This window comes from Sapajus apella, unplaced genomic scaffold (assembly GCF_009761245.1).
Source record: "Sapajus apella isolate SASKATOON/1434 unplaced genomic scaffold, GSC_monkey_1.0 scaffold127, whole genome shotgun sequence".
Taxonomy (NCBI): domain Eukaryota; kingdom Metazoa; phylum Chordata; class Mammalia; order Primates; family Cebidae; genus Sapajus; species Sapajus apella.
In genome coordinates, this window is record NW_022437067.1 from 1223939 (window position 1) to 1232487 (window position 8549).

The following is an 8549-nucleotide window of genomic DNA, read 5'->3' on the forward strand; positions in this document are numbered from 1 at the left end:
CGTGGGGTCCTGCAGCGCCGTGGGCTCCTCCAGCGCCGTGGGGTCCTCCAGCGCCGTGGGCTCCCGCAACGCCCTGGGCTCCTCCAGCGCCGTGGGCTCCCCCAGCGCCCTGGGCTCCCGCAGCGCCGTGGGGTCCTGCAGCGTCGTGGGCTCCTGCAGCTCTGTGGGCTCCTCCAGCGCCGTGGGGTCCTCCAGCGCCGTGGGGTCCTGCAGCTCCGTGAGGTCCTCCAGCGCCGTGGGCTCCTCCAGAGCCTTATCCTGGGTGCAGCCTTGGTGCCCGCCGGGCCCCTGATCTTGTCTCTCAGCCACTCTGGCTTTACCAGGAGTGGACGAATGAGGGCAGAAGACCGCCTGCAGAGCGACGGGCTCCTTCTCTTTGGAGCACTGTCTTAATTGAGCAGGAGTCTAACCCTACCCTAGCTGGTACTCGGGGGGGGGGGGACCACGAGGCCACCCTTGGCCTCTGGCTGGGAGAGGTCTGCGTCTCTGCCGCAATTGCCAGGTGACTCCAGCTCACACTCACCACGGCTGTCTCTCAGAGGGCCTTCGGCGGCCCTGGGTCCCACCTGGGTCCCACGACTGCAGAACCCCTTCGTGGGCGGTGTCCCGTCGCCCTGCTTCTACTGCCTCCTCACCGCCCATCAGCTCTTGAGGCTTCTAGAAAGAGGTGTGGCTATTTTGGCCAGATTGGTTTAGCTGGCCTCAGCAGGGTTGGGGTGCACCAGGTGAGCTTGGCAGAAGGTGGGCACTCCCTGCATTCACCCAACGTCCACAACTCAGTGGTTTTGAGCAGTCCCAGACTTACGTGGCCATCACCTCGATCACTTTCATCACTTCATCGCTCATCGCCCCATACCCAGAGGAGACTGAGCCCACTCCAGCCTCTCCTCACACCCTGCACCAGTCACCTCGCCGGGCTCTACAGCTCTGCCTGGTCTGGATGTGTCGTGGAAACGGACCTGGGCGCACCGTGGCCTTCCACTCCTGCCCCTCCCCTCAGCGTTGTCTCCACAAGGTGCATCCACGCGGTAGCACGTGGCGCTGCCTCCTCCACCCTGTGGCTGAACCCCAACCGCTGCGTGGACACTGCGTCACACAGCTGCCCTCAGTGGACACCAGGTGGGCTCCACCTACTGGCCATTGTGAACCGTGCAGCCTTGCACACCTGTGAACCATTTCTCTGTGGACGCGTGTGCATTTCTCCGGGGCAGATGCGTTTCTGTGTGGACGCGTGTGCGTTTCTCCGGGGCAGATGCGTTTCTGTGTGGACGCGTGTGTGTTTCTCTGGGGCAGATGCTCAGAGCACAGTTGCCGGCCCACTGGTCTTGGTCTAGCCTTTCAAGGGGCCGCCTCTTCCTGCAGTGCTGCTTTCTGGTTCCTTTGGGGCCCCTCAGTACTGTGTTGGACTCAGTTCCACGGGCTGTAGTGGGCACAGCGTGAGAATGGCCCCTCGGTGGGTGTCAGCTTCCTGTGGGAATGGGGCCGGCACAAGGCCTTGGTCCCCACGTGTGGACTCAGGATCGCCTTCTCAAACTTCAGGAAGGCGGTGGGAGCAGCGGGGTGGATGGTGAAAGCACATGGTGCCTGCCCCGCCCCCAAGTGTCCGAGGGTAGAGCTGGAACGGGGTCACAGTCACTCCCGAGCCACCCCAGCCCCTCCTTGCCTACCCCGGCACTGCTCCGTCAGCGGCGACCACTGAGGTGTGCAGCACCGGGTCCCTACCCCTGCTTTCCTCATGTAGCCGGCCCTCCTGCCCACTGCCCTGGAGTAAAGAGGCCTGTCTGCCGATGGCCCGCCCACCAGCAGGGCAGATGCACCTTCCTTACCCCGAGTACCAGGAGGTGGGGCGCGTTTCGTCGTCTCGTCGGGGGCTCCCATGGACTGTGTCCAGACCCCATCTTCCACCGGGTCCAGGCGCGTCCTCAGTCTCCTGTATGCTGAGCCCTTCAGTTTGTCTGGGAGCAAAGGCCATGGGGAAGTTGCTGGGCCCGTCCTGGGTGAGCACTGAGTGACGGACATGCCCATCCTGCAGGAACTGGGTCCCGACAGCAGGTCCTGGGCTGCTGGCTGGGGCTGCCACTCTGAGAAGGTCCCTGTTGCTGTGGGACCCCCAGTGCTTGGTGCAAAGGCCGAGGGTTTGTGGAACACCTGATACGTACTCCTTGTGAGTATCAGGAGTCTGGGATTCAAAGTGCTGGATTTCCCGGTGTGGTCCCAGCTCCCCACTGATGTGAATGGGGGTGGCGGGTTAACAGCTGAGCCACCACAGGCTACCCAACCCCATGCATCCAACGTGGCCGGGCAGTGCTGCGCCAGCTCGTCTCCCCACGGATGGAAACATTTGCGTGGTGACAGCCGTTCCTCTTGAGAGTTGTTTGCTGCCACGTTGCCGGGGAGATTCTGCCTCTGAGCCAGGAGCGGTTTACCTCCCACCCCCATCACGTCCGTGACGTGGGTCCAGGGCTGCCAGTGGGAGGCTCCAGGGAGGAGCAAGGACTCTGATGCTTTGTGTCATGGGAGCCTCGGGACTTTCCCACGAGTGACAGGCACATTCCTAGGAGCTCGTTGGGAGGAACCCAGCTACTTCATGTGCTGTGCAAGAAGCCAGTGATAGAGGAGGGGAAAACGGGAAGATGTGGAGGAGGGCGGGTAACAGGAGGCCCACAGAAAGGACACCTGGGCCTGGGCAGCCGTGGGACCAGGCGGGAGGCGGCTGTGGGAGGCGTGGGGCGATGGAGGCTGTCAGGATTGGGGATCACAGCTACGACTTCACGGGGAGGGGTAGGCCCTACAGCTGGGCTGGTGCCAGCCCCACTACACAGGGCCGACCTGTGTGGCCATAAAATTCTCGTGCCCAGAGTGTGCCAAAGGCAGCAGTGCCCTGGCCTGGCCACCGCGAACCCGTCTGTCCCCCGATGCTGTGCGGTATGGGGCAGGTGTGGGGTATCCAGCTGGACACCTTGAGTAATGGCACCTCGGCCGGGATTTAAGGCCTGTAGGGCTGTTGGGCCCCACAGTGTCGTGGGGTGACTGTTATGCCGTGCTGAAGTGCAGGATCTGAGAAGTAAGGAGACAGGACACTGAAGAACTGGTGAAGAGCATCTGGTCTCGGGGGGCCACACCACCTGGGAGCGGAGATCAGCGAGAGCCCCAAATGCCCAGAAGCATCTGTATTTTTTGTATTTATTAGGTACAAGCGGGGGGCAGGGTCATGAGTGAAGAAAATAATTAACAAGCAGCCAACCAATATTTCATTTAAACCTGTAAATACGTGTGATGTACTGATAAGAGTGTGTATTTTGTGTATTTAAAGTGGAGAGTTCTATGAATGTTAATTGAGTCTACTTGTTCCAGATCTGAGTTCAAGTCCTGAATATCAATGCTAACTTTCTGTCTCATTGATCTGTAAGTCTCCCACTATTATTGTGTGGGAGTCCAAGTCTCTTTATAAGTCTTATATATCTGGGTATTTCTGTATTGGGTGCATATATATTTAGGATCTTTAGCTCTTCTTGTTACATTGATCCTTTTATCATTATGTAATGTCCTTCTTTGCTTCTTTTGATCTTTGTTGCTTTGAAGTCTATTTTATCAGCAAAAATTGCTACTCCTGCTTTCTATTTATTTATTTTTGCTCTCCATTTGGTTGGTGAATTTTTCTCCATCCCTTTGTTTTGAGTCTTTGTGTATCCTTGCATGTGAGATGGATCTGGATGCAGCATACCAATGGGTCTTGGCTTTTTTTGCCTGTCTGTGTCTTTGGATTGGGGGATTTAGTTGATTTAAATTTAGAATTAATAACAATATATATGAGTTTGATGCTGTCATTTAATGTTGGCTGGCTGTTTTGCCCATTAATTGATGCGATTTCTTAATTATGTTGATGTTCTTTATTTTTTGGCATTTTTTAGAAAGGCTGATACTGGTTGTTCCTTTCTATGTGTAGTGGTTCTTTCAGAAGCTCTTGTAAAGCAGGCCTGGTGGTGATGAAATCTGAGTGCTTGCTTGTTCACAAAAGATTTTATTTTTCCTTCGCTTATGAAGCTTAGTTTGGCTGGATGTAAAATTCTGGGTTGAAAGTTCTTTTCTTTAAGGATGTTGAATATTGGCCCCCACTCTCTTCTGTCTTGTAGGGTTTCTGCTGAGAGATCTGCTGTGAGTCTGATGGGCTTCCCTTTATGGGTAACCTGACCTTTCTCTCTGGCTGCCCTCAGTATTTTCTCTTTCATTTCAACCCTGGTGAATCTGGCGATTATGTGCCTTGAGGTTGGTCTTCTTGAGGAATATCTTTGTGGTGTTCTCTGTATTACCTGGAGTTAAATATTGTCCTGCTTTGCTAGGTTGGGGAAGTTTTCCTGAATAATATCCTGAAGCGTATTTTCCAGCTTGGATTGATTCTCTTCGTCACATTCAGGTACACCTATCAAGCGTAGATTGGGTCTTTTCACATAGTCCCATATTTCTTGGAGACTTTGCTCGTTCTTTTTTATCCTTTTTTCTCTAATCTTGTCTTGTTGTTTTATTTCATGAAGTTGGTCTTCGACCTCTAATATCTTTTCTTCTGCTTGATCAATTCGGCTGTTAAAACTTGTGCATAGTTCGCGAAGTTCTCGTGTTGTGTTTTTCAGCTCCATTAATTCACTTATATTCTTCTCTAAATTGTGTATTACTGTATTGTTAACATTTCATCAAACCTTTTTTCAAAGTTCTTAGTTTCTTTGCATTGGGTTAGAACAAGTTCTTTTAATTCCCAGAAGTTTCTTATCATCCACTTTTTAAAGTCTGCTTCTGCTAATGGAACGCAGTCTTTCTCCATCAGGCCTTGTTCTGTTGCTGATGAGGAACTGTGATCCCCTGTAGAGGGAGAGGCGTTCTGAGTTTGGGTATTCTCAGCCTTTTTGGGCTGGTTTCTTCCCTTCGTTATAGATTTATCCATCTGTGGTCTTTATAATTACCGTCTTTATAGTTGGGTTTCTGAATAGACGTCCAACTTGTTGATTCCCGGCGCTAGAATCTGAGCAACCCACTGCGCCGGCCAAAACAGCGGTGTTAAGATTGATGGTGCTTTTCTGACTCTGCACCAAGAACCGCCGCTCCAAGGCAGTGGCAAAACTGCCTCACCGGCCTCAAGAGTCGCGCTGGCAACACGTGGGGCTCCTCCGCTGGGAATCTCCTGGTGTGTGAGCAACAAAAATTGATCTGAAAGTGCGGCGTCCTCTGGTTCTCTGCTCTTTCAGTGGGAGCTGCAATCCCGAGCTGCTAGTGATCAGCCATCTCATCTCCTTCCAGGAGAGAGATCCGCAACACTTCTTATCTGGGGGCTGGAGGCTTCAAAGGGTTTCTAATAGAAGGATGCTGTAAGCCAGTGCAGTGGGAGCTGACAGACGTGTGCTCTTCTCTAAGATATTTATGGGAGGATGATTTGAGCCAGCACAGAAGGGAGAAAAGACTGACAGGGTGCACAGCCGCCGTGACTGGTCACACCAGGGGGGTTCTTCTCCCTCGGTTACTTCCAGGATCTCAGGCCTGAGGCCGACTTTCCACAGGAACTGGATGCAAGGTGCTACAACTCCTTTATCAGGAGGAGAGGCTCCTGCTCCAGGCCTGCCATACGGCGTTTGCCCTTTCAGGCAGGGACGCCACCGCCTGGGTCTTTGGTTCTCGTCCTGGTCTGGCTGTTCTCCCATGTACTGCGTCTGTTCTGTGACTGCTCCAGGCATTCCTCCTAGTACAAACTACTATACGGTTGTATGGAAGGAGTCTATAAATCAGCACTAAATGTGTCAGTACAGCTCCGACTACGATACCTGTATGATTAAATAGAAAGATTATATGGGACTAAGTATAATTGTATATATAAGCTAGATATAAGTAAGCAGTGAGTTATGCTTCAGGCACTAATTGTGCATGGGGTGCACAGTTCTCCTTCCTCCCTGCCCATGGGGGGTGCTACCACAAGGCCGACCTGAGTGTGTTTATGAAAATGGATGTGGGGACCAGCTGCAGACACACGGACTACTCAGACACTCGGACACACAGACGCACGGACAACCCAGACACACAGACAACTCAGACACACACACCCGGACACACGGACGACTCAGACGCACACACCCGGATGCACGGACGACTCAGAAATTCGGACACGCAGACGCACGGATGACTCAGATGGACACACTCGGACACATGGACAATTCAGACACACTGATGACTCGGACGCACAGACAACTGTGTGCTGTGCCACCACCCTGTGGCACTCTGGGAGTTTCCTGTGGTTTGGGCACCAGGAGCCGGGAGTCCCCTGCACCCCCTGGGCACTGCCTCCTGGGCCCAGGCCTGCCTCTGGTGGCTGCCCAGGTGCTCACCGGTCATCACCCCAACAGCGCAGGGTGGTCTTGGGAGCCTCCCCGTATCATTGCCAAGAACTGGCTCTGGGCCGTTTCCATACAGCCAGCGACTTTGACCAAAGCAGCCCCCGGCGTGCTGACCCCTTGGAGGCCTGCAGGGCCCGTCCAGGCGGTGCCCAGCCCAGCCCTCGAGCCCTGCTGCTTTATCCCACCCCACCCCTGCCACCCCACCAAGCCTCCAGTGTCCTGCCCGGCCCTACGGACAGCAGTGTCCTCCTGTGTCCAGAAGCCTCCTCCCCTTCAGCCTCCTCAGGCCTTGTGATCCTTCTGCGGTCCCCAGCACATGGGGCACATGCCCACCCTGGGGCCTTTTCACGACTGTGCCCTGCCCACACATCCTCCCCAGGCCCCAGTCCTCACCTCCCTCAGGCCGTTTCTCAGGCCCCCGGCCCCATCGACACAGGGCAGACGCCCTGTTGTGTATCAGCTCCCTGCTGTGGTTACGGCCATAGGGGTGGCCCCTGCTACTGCCAGAGTCCGGCGCGGGGCCGGTGTGCACTCAGACACACTGCTCCGTGAGGCCAGGGCGCCTGTGTCTGGGTGCAGGGGTGGCGGTGGGCAACCACGTCAGGCACTGTGGGCCCTGACCTGCAGCCCACGTTCGAGCTGCAGAGATGCCCACTGAGGGCTTTGAGCAAGAAGCGGCAACGCTGGCCCCTGGGGATGCCGTCAGGGAAACAGGCCCCCTCAAACCTGTAGCAAAGAACCGGCAGGGCGGGGGGCTGGAGGACACTGGGCAGCTCCAGCTGGGTCCTGCTCCGTGCCCAGCCCTGCTGCTTAGGAAACTGAAGCAGCCCAGGACTAAGGGAGGAAAAGTCGTTTGGGAAATGCTCCCTTTTTTTCACATTTTATCAGGAAACATTTCTTACTGGCAAATAATACAGGTACTTGATGAATGAAGGGGGCGTCCTGTCCCCACAGCCCTTCTGTGCGCACGACCCCCCTGCCTGCCGGGACAGCCCTGTCCCTCCCTTTTGCTCCTCAGCAGTCTCCTTAGCCGGTGGCCTGGCTGTGGAAGCTGCTGTGGCCCAGCGTTCAGACGGCTGCAGCCCTCACCCATGTCCAGCCTTGCGTGCGAAGGATTTGTCTGTTTTTCTGGCATCCTAGTAGATGTCACATTAGTAGAATGTGTGTGGGCATTTCTTTATAAGTTCCCAAAAACCTCTGAGGGTTTTTTCCATGATTCCTTCCCAGTTCAGCTTTTGTTGTTGTTGGTGTTCTTGACCGCCCTGGGCCCGCAGTGGAGAGTGGGGGTTGCACCGGCAGCCTCCATCCGAGGCCCAGGCCCCCTGCCCTGCATCTTCCTGCCAAGAGACCGCCCTGGGCCCCCAGTGGAGAGTGGGGGTTGCACCGGCAGCCTCCATCCGAGGCCCAGGCCCCCTGCCCTGCATCTTCCTGCCAAGAGCCCGCCCTGGGCCCCCAGTGGAGAGTGGGGGTTGCACCGGCAGCCTCCATCCGAGACCCAGGCCCCCAGCCCTGCATCTTCCTGCCAAGCAGCACCTGGATTCGGAGGTGGAGGCCTAAATAGGCAGAAACAGGTTGATTCCAGCTTGAACGGCTGGAGGGTCCTGAGGGCGGGGTCCGTGCGGTGCCAGTGTTGATCTGCTGGGGAATGTTGCCCCCAGGAGGCAGGGCACCGCCAAAGCAAGGCCACGCTGGGGGCATTTCTGGGCTTGGGAGCCTTGGCTCTCACAGGGGGAAGGTGGCTGCTGGGTGCCCTGCGATCAGCCCATAAGCTGGGCTGTTGTGCTCAGTCAGCAGGGAGATGGGGGCCTTGGAGGGTGGCTGCATTTTTCACCAGCTGCACCCACCCGGCCCCATGCCTGGCTCCAGGCTTCGCAGGGAGCAGAGCGGACGTGATGCCCTCCCCTCAAGCCTGGTGAATGGTGGCTCCACCAGGCTGGGCTCTGCTTATAGCTGAATCTCAGCCTTGAGCAAGCCGGGCCTGGCACAGGAGCACACACCTAAGGGGAGTGCCAGTGAGCAGGTGAACGAGTGTTTGAGGGTGGGCTGGAGAGCGGGTGAGGAATGAGGGGGAAAGTGGGTTAGAGTGAGTGAGCCAGTGAGTGGGCTGGAGAGCGGGGGAGTGAGAGAGTGAATGAATGAGTGGGGTAGAGAGCGAGGGAGGGAATGAATGAATGA

At 56.0% G+C, this 8549-nt stretch overlaps 1 protein-coding gene across 9 annotated transcripts in view; it reads left to right on the plus strand.

The window, feature by feature from the left end:
* PRKCZ (protein kinase C zeta) overlaps positions 1 to 8549 on the plus strand; it is a 125145-nt gene that overhangs the window by 114697 nt on the left and 1899 nt on the right. The window lies entirely within an intron of this gene.